General features: G+C 44.2%; 1 long non-coding RNA gene across 5 annotated transcripts in view; it reads right to left on the bottom strand.

Moving 5' to 3' along the window:
* LOC102899356 overlaps positions 1 to 20,191 on the bottom strand; it is a 53,529-nt gene that overhangs the window by 30,288 nt on the left and 3,050 nt on the right. For 4 of the 5 annotated variants that reach the window (XR_006590990.1, XR_006590986.1, XR_006590989.1 and 1 more), the window contains exon 2: positions 10,811 to 10,946. The exons of the other annotated variant lie outside the window; for it this stretch is intronic. This is a non-coding gene — a long non-coding RNA (uncharacterized LOC102899356). The remainder of the gene's footprint in view (positions 1 to 10,810; positions 10,947 to 20,191) is intronic. 5 annotated transcript variants of the gene reach the window in all.

Raw genomic sequence — 20,191 nt, forward strand, 5'->3', positions numbered from 1 at the left:
TTGGGCCGCTGGTCATCCCCGGCCCCGGCTGCATGTCAGAATCGCCTTGGAGCCCTCGCCCCAGCCCAGGGCAATGGCCACAGTCCCTCTGGGTGGGGTGTGAATTTGAAGCAGCCACTTCCCAAACCCTCTGAATGTCCTTGAAGGGACTCTGCCTCACCCAGAGTGGTCACGTGATTTCCTTGCTAAGGACACTGCCGGCCGAGAAACCAAAGATTTTGCTTAAATGAATCTGTTAACTGCTTCAAATCCGGCCTTGCAGATCCCTTGGGGTATAAAGCGGGCCTGACCTCACCGCGTTAAATGGACACACTTTCATTCTGATGTTAGAGCAGCATCTTAACGAGCATCTTTATAGACTTATTCCACATTGAAAGTGGATATCTGTGACCTATAATTTGCAAGATCTTTAATTTAACATAATTATAAGGACACTTCTGAAATTAATGGTCAAGTGAACGACGGCACTAGATAACTATTCCAATATATTACTTCAACACCTTCCTTCTCTCTTCTCCAAAATGATGTTTCAATTCAGGTGGTTCTTTGGGTTTTTTTGCTTTTTGGTTTTGTTTGTTTGTCTTTACTGTTTCAAGTACTATTTGTTGTGCCCAAGTTATGAAGGCCCTGTGGAGAAAATATTAGCAGTTTTTGGCTAAATCAGTTTTAAGGCAAAGGCATTCGTTAATAAGGCATTTTCTCTTTTTATTACTAATTTTTTTAGTAAGGAATTTTCAAATGTGACTATTCCAGAAGGCTTCTCTATGCCACCTGATCAAGATGAATTTACTGTAATATCCCCTTTTTCTGGAAGGTGGCTGCATATATCTGGACGGAACTCATAATTTTTCTAAATATGTGCACAATTAAAAAAATATATTCTGTATTAAAACCCAAACAATTTTCATACCACTTCCCTTTCCAGGCTTTCTTGTAAAACGTTGTCCTGACATGTCTTGGTGAAAAAAAAAAAACAAATGTGCACTGAACTTCCTGTCTTCAAAACAGAGATATTCTCTTCCTGCAGCCTTGGAAACCAGAGAGCAGCCCACACTAAGACTTCTGGTCAAAAGCAAAACTCAGGCTGCTGGGGTCCAGGGATTTCTGTGTTAGGGGCCACACATCCACTGGGATGTGGCCACTATGCGTACCTGAAGCACCTCTCTTATATCATCCTAACCACATCGACGGCTCATCCTAACTGCTGACTGCATTTGAAAGTGATCCCCAGGCACAAAGCCATCCAGCGTCAGGTCATACAAAGCCACAAAATATTCATGATCTTCTGCAGACCCGGCAGATTGTTTCTTAATTGTGGTAAAGTGCACATAACATAAGATGTTCCGTCTTAACCATTTTCAGCATACAGTTCATTAGGGGTAAGCACATCGTGTTGTTGTGCAACTGACCTCCAGAACTCATTTCATCTTGCAAAACTGGAGCTCCATACCTATTAAACAACTCCCCCCGCCCCCGGCTCCTGGCAACTGCCCTTCTGTTTTCTGTCTCTACGAACATGACCACTCCAAGTATTGCACCCTTTTGGGGAAGCAAAATGTTTTTTTCTTTTAAGCTTATTTATTGACTTAAATAATTTCTACACACGACATGGGGCTTTAACTCTCAACCCCAAGATCAAGAGTCACACGCTCTTCCGACGGAGCCAGCCGGGTGTCCCTGGAAGCAAAATGTTTTTAATCACAACTGCATCCCATCAAATTTACAGCCAGAAAGCGGAAGGTCTGAAAGTTTGAACTTTACGATTAAGTATGTAAAACATACTCAGACACACGCATCCACACATACTCACGAACACACAATTCTGATAGAACTGAGCTTGGCGGGGCAGGGGGCGGCACCTGGGTGGCTCAGGCGGTTAAGCGTCTGAGTGGATTTCAGCTCAGGTCATGATCTTACGGTTTGTGAGTTCCAGCCCCCCATCGGGCTCCGTGCTGATGGCACGGAGCCTGCTTGGGATTTTGTCTCCCCTCGCTGCCCTCACCTACTTGTGCGCACGCGCTCTCCCTCTCAAAATAAATAAACTTAAAAAATAAAAAGAACTGAGCTTGGGACAAAGTCCATCTCTGGGGGCCACTGAAGGCCTGTTTCGTGAAACTGCTTCTCCAGGTGTTTCACCTGGACGAGCAGAAAAGTGTGCTTTCGGCAACTGGCAAGGGTCAAGGTCTTTTAAGTTATACAAGAATGGGCCTGCAGAGAGGGTTCCCAGGATGCAACCTGGAACTGAAACCCGACATGAAACCAGCTGCAGAAGGGAAGAGCCGCCACCTCTGAGATCAAACCCAGGGCCAGGTGTGTGCAAAGGGGCCTTGGGGGCTCGGAGCACTAGCCTGCGAATTTCACAAAAGACTCACCTGCTTCTGCAGATTTGGCTTTGAGGATTGGTTTCCTATGCCTCCCATGTTTTCTGCAGCTCCCATGCCAGCCTGGCCCAGGGTCAAGGTAGGCTGGATCCAAGAAGGAGAGGGGAGCAGGTGCCCTGAGGACTCTCACACAGAGCCCATCAGGAACAACTTATTACTGCCTCCGTGCTGAAAACAGCTGTGTCCTTACTTTACAAAAACGTAGAAGGGGCACCTGGGTGGCGCAGTCGGTGAAGCGGCCGACTTCAGCCCGGTCACGATCTCGCGGTCCGTGAGTTCGAGCCCCGCGTCGGGCTCTGGGCTGATGGCTCAGAGCCTGGAGCCTGTTTCCGATTCTGTGTCTCCCTCTCTCTCTGCCCCTCCCCCGTTCATGCTCTGTCTCTCTCTGTCCCAAAAATAAATAAAAAACGTTGAAAAAAAAATTTTAAAAATAAAAAAAACGTAGAAGGCGTTGCTGGCTGTCCTCTGGCGGCAGGGCCAGGGTAGGGCCGAGCACAGGTCAGCAGCCTGAGTGACACAGGAGGCTTGACCTGCAGCTTCACCCATGTTCCAAAGATGGGCTTCAGGGGGCGCCTGGGTGGCTCGGTTAGTTAAGCGTCAGACTTTTGGTTTTGGCTCAGGTCATGATCTCACGGTTTGTGGGTTCTAGCCCCACATTGGCCTCTGTGCTGACAGTGTGGAGTCTGCTTGGGATTCTGTCTCTGCCCCTCCCCAGCTCGTGCTCGCTCTCTCTCTCTCTCAAAATAAATAAACTTAAAAACGAAAAAAAAAAAAAAAAAAAAAGATGGGGCATCAGGAATGTGGCGGGGAGGGCCCTCACTGAGGCCTCAGGACTGTTATTTTTCCCCTAACCTTCTGTTGCTGTGCAGTTTGTCTAGATAGTTCTGTCCTTCCTTTTTAAACCACAAAGGCTTGCAAGAGACTGGCCTCCACTGCCCAAGTGTGACAATGGCCGCTTCTGGGGCCTGGTTGGGGAAGGGGCTGTGGGATGTGGGGCTGGCTCCTGGGGCCACCAGATCTCCTTCAAGGCACTGCTTGTCCACACAGCCCTTTGCCCATGTCCTGCCCTCCCTACCCTCCGAGGCCTTGTCCAGCCGTCCCACCCCCAACCTGCATGGGCCTCAGCTTCCTGGGGACTCGAGGCACCTGTCCCGGCATTTCCATGGGGGCTTCTCTGGTCCCATGGAATATTCCACATGCTGGAGGAGAAAGGGACTTCCTTGGGATGCCGGCAGTGGCCATGGTGGTTTGGGCTGGCACAGAGATGTGGGTGCGTGGATGAGTGACAGCTCCCATGCCCCCTCCCCTCTCCTACCATAATCCCTCACCAGCCAAGGGAAGCTAACGGAACGTCTGTGTTGAGAGTCTCTCTTTCCTTCTCTCCCCTTCTCTTCTCTCTCGGTTTGGCACTTTGCTAAAAGTTAAACATGCATCTGTCTACCTTAAGAACTAACAACTCCACTTCCACTTACCCAAGGGAAGTGAAAACATGTCCACACAAAGACTCATATAAGAACATCGACGGCAGTTTTATCCACAACAACCCCAATGTGGAGACGCTCCAAATGCTCATCACGGATGGAGTGACTGTGGCCGCACAAAGAAATACCACTCAGCAGCAAGAAGGAACAGATCACTAATACACACAATAACATGAATCCGACTCCAAAAGCGTTAGGCAGGGTGAGCGCTGTAAGCCGGATGAGGCCATTAATATGAAATTCTGGAAGAGGCAAACCGGCGACAGAAAACAGATTGAAGATCTCGGGGGCCTGGGATGTGGGAAGGTGAGGTGAAGAACGAGCACGAAGGGGCACAAGGGTGCTTTTTTTGAGTGACAGAAATGTTTTGGATCTTGATTCTGGTGGGGGTTCCACAGGTAAATACATTTGTCAAAAACTCATTGAACGAAACACATAAAAAGGAATCACCTGATTCTGCGTAAATAACACACTTCGATAAAGGTGTTTTTTTGTTTTTGTTTTTTTAAAAAAAAGCAGCTCAGTCTAGCTTCCCCAAGTGGGTGGCACCATTTCGCCTGGAAACAAGCTGGAATGACAGGCATCCTGACCGACGTGTCCAGCACAAACTACTTAGGTGGCACAGAGGGCCCATTGTGACCAGACCGCAGAGTCTCTCTCCAGCCCGTCCTGCACCCTGTCCCTGAGCCCCGGCCAGCACAAACTATTTACCAATTCTCTCTGCGAGCAGTGCACTTTGACACCTTCCGTGTCTTTGACCTGCTCTTCTCTTTGCCATCAATACTCACCCCCAACCTTTTTGCTGGGGAAGTTCCACGCATCCTTGAAAGCTGGACTCAAGCGTCTCTTCCCCACCTCCTCTGGGCTCTCCCTACAGCTCTGCAAGCCACACTGTATTGTATTATAGGCTGTTACCCTCCTGTCCTCCCTCCTCCCATCCTCCCACAGTCCGGAAACCCCTCGAAGCCAGGAGTGGTGTCGTACTTCGCTCTGATTCCTTTAAAGTACCTAGCACATTCCTTGAATGTCTGTTGGGCAAGATGGTAGGCCTAAGTTAGCTAAACAGAGAATCACAACCTTCCGAACCTTCTCCCCAACTTGCAGATGAGGACATGAGGCTCCCAGAGCTCAGGCGATGATGCTGAAGACCTCAGGGGCGGGATGTGGCATTGTTAAGTGGCAGGTGCAGAGGGAGGATGGTGAATGAAGCCCCGTCCCAGCCGTCAGTGAGCTCATGGAGGACAGAGGCTCACAAATAGTGGGGAAACATAGGCCGAATGGAGACACGAGGGAATGAATTCATTCATTCATTCATTCATTCATTCGAGTCGCCCTCCCTCCCCCTTACAGTCTGCAGCAGCATGCAGGAGTGGGCACAACAGGTGCTGTCTCCTCCCCTACCCCGCCCACCCCAGAGGGAACTAACCCACAGAACTGCAGCATAACCCTTCTTAAAGGCAGCCAGCTATGGACCTCAGGGATTAGTTTGGCTAAAGGATTCATAGTTTTTTGTTGGGCTTATAGTCACAGCTGTGCTGTTTTCTTCTTTTTTTAAATGTTTTATTTATTTTTGAGAGAGAGAGAGAGCACAAGCAGGGGAGGGTCAGAGAGAGAGGGACAGAGTATCTGAGCAAGTTCCAGGCTGACAGCAACGAGCCCAATGCGGGGCTCAAACTCATGAACCGCGAGATCATGACCCCAGCTGAAGTTGGACCTCAACCGACTGAGCCACCCAGGCACCCCTGTTTTTTGCTTTTTTTTAATGGTAAGGTTTTTTTTTAATCTTTATTTTTGAGAGAGAGTGAGAGAGACAGAGTGCAAGCGGGGGAGGAACAGAGAGAGAGGGAGACACAGAATCCAAAGCAGGTTCCAGGCTCTGAGCTGTCAGCAAAGAGCCCAATGTGGGGCTCGAACCCATGAACCGCGAGTTCATGACCTGAGCCGAAGTCAGACGCTTAACCAACTGAGCCACCTAGGTGTCCTATCACAGCTATGTTTTGTACTTTATTATAAAAACTCTTTTGATTTTATTAACGAGGTTCGTGGTGGCACGGCTTGCGTTTTGGCTAGAATGTGAACCTTGCATAAATGTCATGGCTCTGTGGGTGCCTAGAACAGGGCTGGAATGTAGCAAATGTTCTGGTATTTGTTGTAAGTTCTGTCCCATCTCATTTTCTGAAACAGAATTTTGGGAGAGTAGACTCTGCTGGTCAGATTTTTTAAAAAAATCTTTTAATTTCCTATGTCTGTCTGCAATATGTTTGAAAATTGCTCACAGATAATTTCACTTGACTTGAAAACAAAGTATAACCTTTTGTTTGGAGCCAGATAAAGTTTTCTCTTCCTTTCCAATTTATTGGTAGAATGGATAAAATTGTGATACGTCATCTTACCTCATGGTATCACCCAGAACAATGCAGTTGAGAAACTCATACCTGTGTTCTACTTTATGCCTTTGTAAGAACTAAACCTAGTGTCAAATTATGATGAAACCAAATTATTGCTGCTTCTGGGAGCCTGGGTGGCTCAGTCGGAAAAGTGTGGCACTCTTGATCTTGGGGGCGTTGAGTTCAAGCCCCATGATGGGTGAAGAGATTACTTAAATGAAACTAAAAAAAAAAAAAAAAAAAAGAGGGGCGCCTGGGTGGCTCAGTCAGTTAAGCATCCAACTTAGGTTCAGCTCATGATCTCACAGTTCGTGAGTTTGAGCCCTGCATCCAGGCTCTGTGCTGACAGCTCAGAGCCTGGAGCCTGCTTGGGAATTCTGTGTCTCCCTCTCTCTTTGCCCCTCCTCCACTTGCACTCTGTCTCTCTCTCTCAAAAATAAATAATAGGGGTGCCTGGGTGGCGCAGTTGGTTAAGCGTCCGACTTCAGCCAGGTCACGATCTCGCGGTCTGTGAGTTTGAGCCCCACGTCAGGCTCTGGGCTGATGGCTCAGAGCCTGGAGCCTGTTTCCGATTCTGTGTCTCCCTCTCTCTCTGCCCCTCCCCCGTTCATGCTCTGTCTCTCTCTGTCCCAAAAATAAATAAACGTTGAAAAAAAAAATTTAAAAAAATAAATAAATAATAAAAAAAATAAATAATAAAACATAAAAAAAAGAGTATATATGCATCATGATTCCGTTTACATAAACTTCAGAAAGAGGTGGGGAGCCTGGCTGGCTCAGTCAGTGGAGCGTGTGACTCAATCTCGGGGGTGTGAGTTCAAGTCCCAGGCTGGGTGTAGAGATTACTTAAAAATAAAATCTTTTTTTTTTTTTAAATGTTTATTTTTGACAGAGAGAGAGAGACAGAGCATGAGTGGGGGAGAGGCAGAGAGAGGGAGACACAGAATCCGAAACAGGCTCCAGGCTCCAAGCGGTCAGCACAGAGCCCGACGCAGGGCTTGAACTCACAAACTGCGAGATCATGACCTGAGCCGAAGTCAGACGCTCGACCGACTGAGCCACCCAGGCGCCCCCTACTATTATTAGTTTCAATGTTTATTCATTTTGAGAGAGAGTTTGTGCGTGTGTGCATGAGCAGGGGAGGGGCAGAGAGAGAGAGAGGGAGAGAGAGAGAATCCCAAGCAGGCACCACACACACTCTGCACAGAGCCCGACGTGGGGCTCGATCTCATGAACTGTGAGCTCGTGATCTGAGCCGAAATCAAGAGTCAGACGCTTAACCGCATAACTCACCGAGCCACCCAGGCGCCCGTTTTTTTAAACTGCAGTGTGTGACATTAGTTTCAGGTGCACCACGCAGTGATTGCACAAGTCTACGCCCTATGCTGTGCTCACAAGCATAGCTACTGTCTGTCAGGTACGGCTACAACACCACTGACTACATTCCCTGTGCTGTGCCCCTTCATCCCTGTGACTGACTCATTCCCTAACCGGAAGCCTGGACCTCACGCCCCTTCCTCCCTTTTGCCTATCCCCCTGCCGCCCTCTGTCAACCACCGGTTTCTTCTCTGTATTTATGGGTCTGTGTCTGCTTTGATTGTTTGTCCATTTTTTTGTTTTTCAGATTCCACATAGAAGTGAAATCATACGGTATTTGTCTTTCTCTGTCTGCCTTATTTCACTTAGCATAATACCCTCTGGGTTCATCCATGTTGTCACAAATGGCAAGACCTTTTCTTTTCTTTTCTTTTTTCTTTTCTTTTCTTTTCTTTTCTTTTCTTTTCTTTTCTTTTCTTTTCTTTTCTTTTCTTTTCTTTTCTTTTCTTTTCTCTTTTCTTCTCTTCTTTCCTTCCTTCCTTCCTTCCTTCCTTCCTTCCTTCCTTCCTTCCTTCCTTCCTTCCTTCCTTCCTTTCTTTAGCTTATTTATTTTGGGGGCGCCTGGGTGGCTCAGTTGGTTAAGTGACTGACTTCAGCTCAGGTCATGATCTCGTGGTTCGTGAGTTCAAGTCCCACATCAGGCTCTGTGCTGTCAGTGCAGAGCCTGCTCAGGATTCTTGCTCTCTCCTCTCTTTCTGCCCCTCCCCAGCTCGTGCTTTCTTGCTCTCAAAATAAATAAACTTAAAAAAAAAAAAAGTTGTCTAAATAAATAAATAAATACATACATAAATAAAGTTTATTTATTTTTGAGAGAGGGCAGAGAGACAGAGGAAGAGAGAGAATCTCCTTACCATCAGCTTAGAGCCCGATGTGGGGCTCAAACCCATGAACTGTGAGATCACGACCTGAGCCAAAACCAAGAGTCGGACACTTAACTGACTGAGCCACCCTGGTGCCCCAAGATCTCATTCTTTCTTAGGGCTGAGTAATATTACCTGTATCTATTTTAATTGATTGATTTCTTAGGATTTTGCCCCATGTGATTGTCTCAATTTGTTCTTACAAATTTGTTTAATAAACAAATACCTTTTAAAACTGAACAACTACCTACCTAATACATGGAAACAAAATTTTCCCAGAGTTTAATTCCAAGTTAGCACCTTCTGGTTTCTTGTTTTGTTTGCTTAGTAAACAATGTTCAGGTGTTAAATGTGACTAGGGTAAATGAGATCCAGGGTCATTTTCAGGTTCCAGACAACCCAAACCAGCCAATTCTGCAAACTAAAGAGCTATTACACTATTCCTTTTTTTTTTTAATGTTTATTGATTTTTTGAGTGAGTGAGAGAGAGAGAGAGAGAGAGAGAGAGAGAGAATGAGTGGGGGAGGGGCAGAGGGCGAGGAAGACAGAATCTGAAGCAGGCTCCAGGATCTGAGCTGTCAGCACAGAGCCCAGTGAGGGGCCCAAACCCACTGAGAGAGCATAACCTGAGCTGAAGTTGGACGCTTAACCCACTGAGCCACCCAGGTGCCCCATCCTTTTTTTTATTTTATTTTTTAACCATAAGAGACTCTTTACTTTTTTAATTAATTTATTTATTTTGAGAGAGAGAGAGAGAGAGAGGGAGAGAGAGAGAGAAAAGGAGAGAATCTCAAGCAGGCTCCCTACTGGCAGCGCAGAGCCCAATGTGGGGCTTGAATTCACAACCCTGAGATCATGACCTGAGCCAAAACCGAGTTGGATGCTTAACCGACTGGGCCCCCCAGGCGCCCCAAGAACTAGCGCTATTCCAATATCCGTAATGCTCACTTGTAAACTCCTTCCTCTCATATTTTTTTTTTAACTTTGTACTGTGAATATTTTATGATTAAAAATCAGGAGAGTTCTACCAATATCCAAATTTCCAGCTTCTCTGAATCAGAAAATCTGGTGACAATGGAACTATGTTCCTGACTGGGAACAAATGGCTTACTCATATTTATTTTATCAGGCATCTGTCATGTGACAGGCACTTGCCCTGTGCCAGGATCAAACATCAAGAAATGAATGAGATGGAAAAAGAAAAAAAAAAAAGAAATGGATGAGATGAGATCTCTGTTCTCAAGAAGTTAGAAACAAATAAATGAGAAGTACACAGATATCTATAATACAAGATAGAATGTGATAGGCAACCTACCAGATTTACACAGAGCTATAAAATAACAGAGAAGGAAGACATAACATCTCAATGGAGAGCCTCCCAATTATAAAATAAAATATTCTCATCATAGAAAAGTCAGACGATTAAAACATATAAAAGACTATTGGAAAACATTCAATCATAATACCTCCACACACCTTGGTATTTCTTTCTTTCTTATTTATTTTTTTTAAGTAGGCTTCATGCCCAGTGTGGAGCCCAACACGGGGCTTGAACTCATAACCCTGAGGTCTAGACCTGAGCTGAGATCAAGAGGTGGATGCCTAACCGACTGAGCCACCTATGCGTCCCTTTGGTATTTCTTCCAACCTTATTTCTATGTGTACTCTTTTTTTTTTTTTTTTTCAAGTAAGCTCTATGCCCAATGTGGGGTTTGAACTCAATGACCCTGAGATCAAGCACTGTATGCTCTACTGACTGAGCCAGCCAGATGCCCCTCTATTTATATCTTAATTAAAGTGACATACCATATTATAGCCTGCTTTTGGTTGCCCAAGATACGGTGTGAGCATTTTCTACACCATTGTTGCTTCAGAATCCCGATTTTTTGCATTTTATCACATAATATAGATGCAACATTATGGTATCTATTGCCCTATTGTTGAGCATTGAGACTGTAGTTACTTTTCTGCCATTATGAGTATGCTAAGTTAAATCTAACTTATTCACAAGTATTTTCTTCCCAGCTACAGAAAATTTCTTGAAGAAAGTGCCATTTGGAGCCTGCAAAAGTTGGTAGAAAGTGTGCAATATCATATTTATATATTTTATACTTACAGACACTTATATTTTATGAAATTAAATAGTTTAAATATTTATATATTTTATATATTTGCATACTTTATATTTACATTTTATATTTATATGTATTCCTAGCATGTATATATATAAATAAAACATTATTTTATATATAAAATGAAGACATAATTATAATTTTTATAATATGTTATAACTTATAATACTTATGATATAAATTTTTACGTACATTTACATATAAAGGAGTTTCAGGTGTAACTGGGTGGCTCAGTTGGTTAAGCATCCACCTCTTGATCTCATCTCAGGTTTTGATCTCAGGGTCGTGAGTTCAAGCCCCTCATCGGGATCCACACCCAGCATGGAGCCTACTTAAAAAAAAAAATTTCTTTTTAATTTAAGCACACTTATATATTTAACAAGGAAACTTAATAGAACTACTTCAAATGGAAAAAAAAATCAGTATAGACATACAGATCATTGGAACAGAACAGAGTCCAGAAATACACCACCTATATATGACCAATTGATTTTTATTTTATTCTTATTTCTTTTTTATTTTTTTTAAGTAGGCTCCACGCCCAATGCAGGGCTTGAACTCATGACCCTGAGCTCAATACCTGAGATCAAGAGTCAGATGCTCCACTGACTGAGCCATCCAGGTGCCCCACAAATAATTGATTTTTTTTTAAATAATTGATGTTTGATAAAGACACGAAGGTAATCCAGTGGGGAAAGGTAGAATGTAAAATGAAGCACCCACTTTGGAAAAACAGTTTGTCGGTTTCTTATAAAATTTCTTACCATCAAGACCTAGCAATTGCACTTCTAGGTATTTACCCAAGAAAAATGAAAATGTTTGTACAAAAACAGTCATAGCAGCTTTTTTAAAATTTATTTATTTTGAGACAGGCTGAGAGTGCAAGCAGCGGTGGGGCAAAGAGAAAACTGAGAGAGAGAATCCCAAGCAGGCTCTATGCTGTCAGCCTGACTCGGGGCTCAATCTCACAAACCATGAGATCATAACCTGAGCTGAAACCAAGAGTCAGACGCTTAACTGACCGAGCCACCCAGGCGCCCCATCATAGCAGCTTTATATTCCCAAAGTGGAAACAATCCAAATGTTAATTGATGAGTCAAGGGATGAGCAAATCGTGGTGTACCTATTCAGTAAAATACTCAGCAAAAAATACAACAGAACAAAACACCAAAACCCGCTAATATGGACAATAATATAGATGAATGTCAAAAACTGCTGAGTGAAAGAAAACAGACACGGAAAACTACGTGTTATGAGACTCCATTTAAATAAAATTGTCAAGATTGACCGTTTAAAATTTTTTAATTGTTAGTTTTTTGAGAAAGAGTACAAGTGGGGGAGGGGCAGAGAGAGAGAGGGACAGAGTACCTGAAGCATGCTCTGTGCTGACAGCAGAGAGCCCGATGTGGGGCTCAGACTCACGAACTGTGGGATCCACAGTTGACCTGAGCCCAAGTTGGACACTTAACCGACTGAGCCACCCAGGTGCCCCAAGACTGACAATTTTAATCTACGGTGATGGAAAGGATTCGTGAGCTGGGAGTAAGGGGTGAGGATTGGATGGGAAGGAGCGTAAGGGAGACTGCGGGTGCTACAAATGGGCTCTATTTTTATGACAACGGTTGTCATGTATTCATAAAAACTCAAAGAACTGAGAACTATACTCCTAAAATGGGTGTATTTAAGTTAATAAAAAAAAGATCTATTTTGGGGGCAGGGGAGCGGCTCAGTTGGTTGAGTATCCGACACCTGATTTTGGCTCAGGTCATGATCCCAGGGTTGTAGGATTGAGCCTCAGGCTGAGATCTGCCAAGCGTGGATTCTGCTTGGGATTCTCTGTCGTTCTCTTTCTCTACCTCTCTCTCTCTTAAAAAAAAAAAAAAAAAAGTCCATTTTGTTCTCATCGCGCATGTGCACACACACACACACACACACACACACACGAGGTAACTATGTGAGGTGATGGATGTGTTAACTAACCTTATTATAACTGTTTCACTATATACATAAAATCATCAGGTTGTGTACCTTAAGCATACACAGTGTTATGTCAGTTATATCTCAATAAAGCTGGCAGAAAACATAAAAAAATAAATACCTATGACCAAAAAAAAAAAAAAAATCCATTCCAGGGCCACACAAAAAGGTTACATAGGAAGCCCTAGTGGTTGGTCCCTCCTCCAACTGAAGCAAATGTTGAGCTGAAAGGAATGGCTGTAATCAACTATTTCAGAACTCTGGAGCCTGATCAAACCCTTGTAACAACCAGAAGAGTGCTTGATGAGGGAGAGACTGCTGTTTCGTAACCAGGGTGCACAAAGCAGCTACTATTGCCCATTCCTCAGCCCCCGCCATGAAGGTGGGGACAGCAGCCTATGTTCCTGGACTGGCTGGACAGGTGCCAGGGAGGGCAGTGGGGATCTTGTCCTTCACTAATTTGGGATCATACACTTTGGTTAATCCGGTGGTTACCGGAGGGACTAGTGTAGACACTTAGCTTAGTTTTGGGCACCCCCCCCCCACCTGCCCTTAGGCTACAGCAGCTTCCCTGGCAGTTATCTATTGAAAGATTTAAGGGAACAGCCTTTTGCGGGAGTGGGGGGAGGGAGGGGGAGGAGGAGGTGGACATCTTCCCAGGTTACTGGCTGACCGCAGAGACAATGGAAAAGAAATTTCAGTGACCACATGCAATAAGGAATATACACCTTATAAGAAGTCTGGAAGGGGCTCCTGGGTAGCTCAGTCAGTTGAGAGACTGACACTTGATTTTGACTCAGGTCATGATCTCACTGCTCGTGAGTTTGAGCCCCACATTGGGCTCTGTTGCTGACAGCTCAGAGCCTGGAGCCTGCTTCAAATTCTGTGTCTCCCTCTCTCTCTCTGTCCCTCCCCCACTTGTGCTCTCTCTCAAAAATAATTAGACATTAAAAATAAGTAAATAAACATTAAAAAAAATTAAAAACAAACAAAAGGAAAAAAGAGAGCACGAGAGAGGCACATCAAGACACGGACTTTTAACTACAGAGAACTGATGGTTACCAGAGGGGAGTGGGGGGGTGGTGAAATCGGGGATGGGGATCAAAATGTGCACTTGTCATGGTGAGCACTAGGTGTTGGGTTGGAAGTATTGAATCGCTATATTGTACACCTGACACTAATCTAACACTACATAACTATACTGGAATTTAAATAAAAACTTTAAAAAAATTGGGCCAAGGACCTGATTTCTCCAAAGATATACTCATGGTCACAGCTTCATTAGTCATGAGGGAAATGCAAACGCAAACTACCCCCAATGGGATACCGCTTCACACCCGGGAGGATGGCTATCATCAGACACGGGAGTGCGCGCACGCGCTCGCAGAATGGAAAATAACAAGTGTCAGCGAGGATGGGGAGAAACTGTAACAACAGTACCCTGCAGATGGGAATGTAAAATGGTGCCGCCCCCCGGGGGAAAAGTTTGGTGCTGCCTCAGAACGTTCGACATGAAATTACCATAGGACCCAGCAATTCCTCTTGGAGGACTATATCCAAAAGAACTGAAAACAGAAACTCAAACAGATACTTGGGCATGAATGCTCACAGCAGCACTATTCACAATAGCCTAAAAGGTGGAAATAACAGCTGTGTGGATCGGCAAAATATGGTATATACATACAGTGAAGTATTAGCCATAAAAAGGAATTTTCTGTTGCGTGCTATACAACACTGAAAACTCGCCAGATGAAATCAGCCAATCACAAAAGAACAAACATCGTAGGAGTCTCTTTTTAGGAGATATCTAGAATAGGCAGAAAGTAGAACAGAAGTTACCAGGCACTGAAGGGAGAAGCAAATGGGGTATTAGGGCTGAATGGTAGCCCTAATTCCTCTCTTTTTTTTTAAGTTTTATTTGTTTATTTTGAGAGAGAGAGAGAGAGAGAGAGAGAGAGAGAGAGAAACAAACGGGAGAGGACCAGGGTGAGAGGAAGAGAGAGGGAACCCCAAGCAGGCTCTGAACTGACAGCACGGAGCCCGATGTGGAGCTTGAACTCACGAATCTGAGCTGAAAGCAAGAGTCGGATGCTTAACCAACTGAGCCACCCAGGCGCCCCAATGGTAGAGTTTTTTGGATGATGACAAAGTTCTGGAAACAGATCATCCTGAAGGTACTGAATCCTGCTGAACCACAAACTTACAAATGGTTCAAACGGAACATTTTATGTTATATATATTTCATTTACCGCAACGAAAACCAAACCCCTCTCAACTATTTGGGCCAATGATGCTGTCTGGCAAACAGGATTAGGATGAGGACTGGGCAGGCTAAGTCATACTAAGCAAGCTCAGGCCGGCTGAGCTATAAAACCAGAATACTGTTCACCTGGGCACCATTTCCAAAGACGGACAGACACGACAGACGGAGCGGACGGGGCTTTTGTTTCAAGCTGTTCAGGTCCTGTCCACAAACGCGCAGGCATGGAATCCCTACCTGCACTGGGACGTCTGCGCTTGCTGGCAGCTGCCCCAGAGATTGCACCAGCTTTCAGGAGTATCCTCCCCCCTGTCTCCCACCTCCTCACCCCTGCCAGTGCCCTGCCAACACTCCTGCGGCCATGCCCAGAACCGGAGAGCTCCCTGCCTCTGGTGAGGCCTGATCCGAGGGCGGTGGGAGCCTGCAGGAAGGGCAGAGCGCCCCCACCTGGAAAACCATGGCCCTGGGCTGCAGGGGAAACAAGACAGCGCGGGGTCCTGCCGCCAGCCTGGCTGGACAGAGACCAGGACCCGACCCGGATGGAAAGCCTTAAAGGCATCCTGAAATAGAAAGCCCACACGGCTCAAGCAAACAAGTGAGATGTACAGAGATGGAAATGCAGAAATCTTGCTTGGACAGAACGTGTATGTATGTGTGCCTATATACATACATGCCTATATCGGCAGATCTATGTCTCTGTATCTATGTCTGTATAGATCTTGGTGTGGGGGAGGCTTTTCTCACTAGGGATTTTTAAAAAATGTTTTTAAAAATGTTTTCATTTATTGGGGGGGCAGAGAGAGAAGGGGACAGAGAATCCAAAGTAGGCTCTGTACTGACAGCAGAGAGCCCAATGTGGGGATTGGACTCATGAACTGCAAGATGATGACCTGAGCTGAAGTCAGCTGCTTAACCGAATGACTGAGTCACCCAGGCGCCCTCACCAGGGATTTTTAACACTGAGCATGTGAAGGGAAGAAAATGGATACATTCGACGAGGTCAACAATGAAACTTGAGTATAACAACACAAAAAAAGTCATGGTCAAAAGACAAACCAGGCAAATATTTGTAACACACCTAAGGACAGAAATGCAAATTTCTTTCATTTTATAAAGCACTCACACAAAAGAACATGGGGGAGAAAAGGATCTAACTGAGCAAATGCAAACATGAATATTGTTTGCAGAAACATAAATGCAAATGGCAAATACAAGTATGAAAAGACAACTCTACTCGGTTCATAATCAATGTGCACAGAAGAGCTGTGGAAAAAAATGCTACTTTCCACTGGAACTGGGCGGGTGTGGAGGAAATTGACATGTTCACACCCTGTAAGTACAGTGGTGCAGTTTTTCTGAAGGGCAAGTTGGCAACGTGTGTCAATATGTTAGATGTTGTGATCGTTTTGCTTTTGAGATACAGAAGGCTAAGAGAGTCCTCTGAACGTCTGCTTTTTTTTTTTTAAACCATATTCATGTTATTCTGTTTTTAAAAATCGATCCATCCAGGGGCACCTGGGTGGCTCAGTCGGTTAAGCATCTGACTTTGGCTTGGGTCATGATCTCACAGTTCGTGGGTTCAAGCTTCACATCAGTCTCTGTGCTGACAGCTCAGAGCCTGGAGCCTGGAGGCTGCTTTGGATTCTGTGTCTCCCTTTCTGTCTGCCTCTCCTCCACTTGTGCTTGCTCTCTGTCTCTCTCTCTCTCCCCCCAAAATAAAAGAAACATTAAAAAAAAAAAAGTCCATCCATCCATTCACTGCAAATGCAACCTCCTCCATGAAAAATGTCTTGCTTTACCTCCAACCTTCTGGTACCATCTCATGGCATGAACCTGAGTATATCTTGTATTTGATTCACTTATCATACCTAGCTGGATGAGATGGCTGTAGCCTACCAATAGTACTAGTTAAGAATTCGGGCTTGGATACAGGCCGATTTAGAGTCTAGATTTGGCCATCTATGTATTCTTGGCTAAGTACTTCAAGCTTTCTGAGCAAAGGGGGAGGTTCTGAGCACTCAGCACAGGGATACGTGTGTGTGTGTGTGTGTGTGTGTGTGTGGTGGGGGGGGGGGGAGCGGTCAGCATGCAATGCAATAATTAAGCACAGTATGTGGCACTGAAGAAAAGGAATGGTCTTATCTGGACAACTGAGACAGTCTCACAAGATTTCCAGAATGGAATAGATACTCGGATTCTTTCCAGTTGCTTATGTGTCCCTTACCTTCCCCAATGATCTCAGGGCCAATCTGAGTTCATTTGGGATGGAACTGCACACTTTGCTGTAATAAATGAAGTGTGTCAAAGAGCCCAGGTACAACCCAGAGCCGACCAGCCTGCTCCCCAGGTGCAGGGGAAGGAGAGGGTGATTTAACACCTTCCCACTGTTCGGAAGACCACTGGAAGTACTTGACACAGCCATGGTGGCTAATTTCACACTTGAACAGCTTCATTGTCCCTGGTTTCCTTTTTCCTCTCTAATCCGTTGTTCAAAAATTCCCTTTATTCTTAGCTGAAAACTTCCTCAAGCGCATGTACCTTAATTATTATAACAAACACAAGGTCTTGAAAGGGGGCTAAAAAGGTGGTTATGGGGGCACCTGGGTGGCTCAGTCGGTTAAATGTCTGACTCTTGATTTTGGCTTAGCTTATGGTCTCATGGTTTGTGAGTTCAAGCCCAGAGTCAGGCTCTGTGCAGCACAAAGCCTGCTTGGATTCTCTCTTCCTCTTTCTCTGCCCCTCCCCTGCTATCTCTCTCTCTTTCTCAAAATAAATGAACATTTAAAAAATAAAATAAAATATGCTTTAAAAAAAAAAAAGCATTTTTCACCAGAGAAAGAGGAAAGGCTTGTAAAATGCAAAGATAAAGACCCAAGAATTTGGACAAAGAGAAGAAGGAAGGAATGGGGACATTTGTTTTCAGTATGTAAACGAGATTCCTTTTCTTGGTGTTATCAGAGCAAGGCTATAGGTTATGCATTTGCTTTGGAAATAACTTCCCTGACACAACTTTACCCTGAGGTTTCTGAGTCTTCTACAATAGTTTTGACAGATATATATTCTGAAAGGGTGTGCTGCTTGCATTACTAGTTATTTCATGAGTTATATCATCTCATCAGTCAGATATGATAACAGGTCCACCTTAATTCAATGATAAGAGTCAGCCTCAGTAAATGTATTTTCTCAAATATTAGCCTATAAGGTATTTTTACAATGAGCAATATATTTCTTCGGTCAGAAAAGAAACATGGACGTGTTGTTCACATTTAAAAATAATGTTTGGAATGCTAAATTATACCATGTAATATTTATAGAACACTCAACTTAGAGTTTCTAATGTATTTTCGTTTACATATCATCTGAGCCCCACAAATCCCTGAGGAAGGCAGAGAAAATATTACAGAGCTTTTACATTTTAAAAATTAAGTTACATGGGGCGCCTGGGTGGCTCAGTCGGTTAAGCGTCCGACTCTTGATTTTGGCCCTAGGTCATGATCTCCCGGTTAGTGAGTTCGAGCCCTGCATCCGGCTCTCTCTCTTCATCTCTCTCTGCCCCTCCCCTGCTTGTGCACGCAAGCTCTATCAAAATAAATAAAGTTTAAAAAAGTAAAAAATTGTTACACGACTACAGCAATGTGAACATAATATTAAATAGAAAACCATATTCATCTAAATCCTGTAAACCCCCCCCCCCATATCTTTATTTCAACAAGTTTTACACAGATAGTAGGTTTATTGCATAGGGCAGGTGCTTGCACAAAAGACACAGCAAGAGCTGGAAGGTCGGTTTAGATCACATCTACATTATTAATTGTTATGAATAAATTATAGCTCGGATCTAGTTTTTGTTTTTGTTTTCCACTTTTGAAAGAGTTCTGATAAAAGGTCATTTATCTAGCATTCTAAATATTCAAATTATCCAAACAGAAAACTGTCCAAAAACAGTGGTTTAGAATCAGTTAAAAAAGTATCTTTGTAGGGCGCCTGGGTGGCTCAGTTGGTTAAGCACCTGACTTTGGCTCAGGTTGTGATCTAGTGGTTCATGGGTTCAAGCCCCACATCAGGCTCTGAGCTGACAATCTACTTGGAACTCTCTCTTTCTCTCTCTCTCTGCCCCTACCCCACTTACACTCTCTCTCTCAGAAGTAAACAAACTTAAAAAAAAAAAAAAGTATCCTTGTAATAACGAAGGATTTATCTTCTAACAGGGAGATACCCTCCAAAATCTAACGATGTCACTGTGGCCCAACCTGTGTAATTTGGATGGAGTTGTACAAATCCTAATTGAGAACATTGATATAAAAGATCACACTGGCACCTTACAAATGACATATATTTTATGGCCCATTCTCTCAATAAACAGTGCTTATGCATACTGTAAAGAAAAACCAAGAAACCAGACCCAGAAGATATTGGGCCTCCATTGGGGCCGTTATGGGAAAAAAGACCTCTGTTTAGTTTCAATCAAAAGCCTGGATGTATTCCTGAAACTAATGTAAATTGTGTCCACTGTATTTCAATAAAAATACGATAAAATAAAATATTAGAAAAAGAGACTGGGGAGCCTGGCTGGCTCGGTTGATAGAGCACGGGACTTTTCATCTCAGGCTTGTGGGTTTGAGCCCCAGGATGGGTGTAGATATTACTTGAAAATTAAAAATAGATCTTGAAACAAACAAACAAACAAACAAACAAACAAACAAAAGACTGGGTGTGTTGTGAAAAATGGGTATGTCAAAAGCACTTCAACTTTTGCTTAGAATGACCGTTTTGGACGATCGAAAATTCATGACAGAGTCACAGAAAGATTAACTTATGCAGTTTGGATTCAAAAGAGTATCTTTAAAAAGAGCATTAAATGATCTCTCAACAACGGTAACCTTGACCAAGTGGCGTGAGCATGGTTCTGTCGGCATGGGTGGTCAGGGTTTCCTATCCAGGGTGGGTCCATGTCAAATAGTCCCATGCTAATGGAGAAGGCAGACTTCTGATACCAAGCATTAAAAACCCCAGGAGAATGTGATTATTTTTTTTACTTTTAAATGTTTATTTATTTTTAAGAAGGAGAGAGAGAGAGAGCGAGAGAGAGAGAGAGAGCGGTGGAAGGGCAGAGAGAGAGAGGGAGACACAGAAGCTGAAGCAGGCTCCAGCTGTCAGCACAGAGCCTGCTGCAGGGCTTGAACTCATGAACTGCGAGATCATGACCTGAGCCGAAGTTGGCCCCTGAACCAATTGAGCCACCCAGGCGCCCCTGATCACTTTTTTTAAAAGACTGGTGAACACATTCAGACATTACCACTTGCTATTTAAAAGTAGTGGGGGCACCTGATGACTCT

Source organism: Felis catus, chromosome E3 (genome assembly GCF_018350175.1).
Source record: "Felis catus isolate Fca126 chromosome E3, F.catus_Fca126_mat1.0, whole genome shotgun sequence".
Lineage (NCBI taxonomy): Eukaryota > Metazoa > Chordata > Mammalia > Carnivora > Felidae > Felis > Felis catus.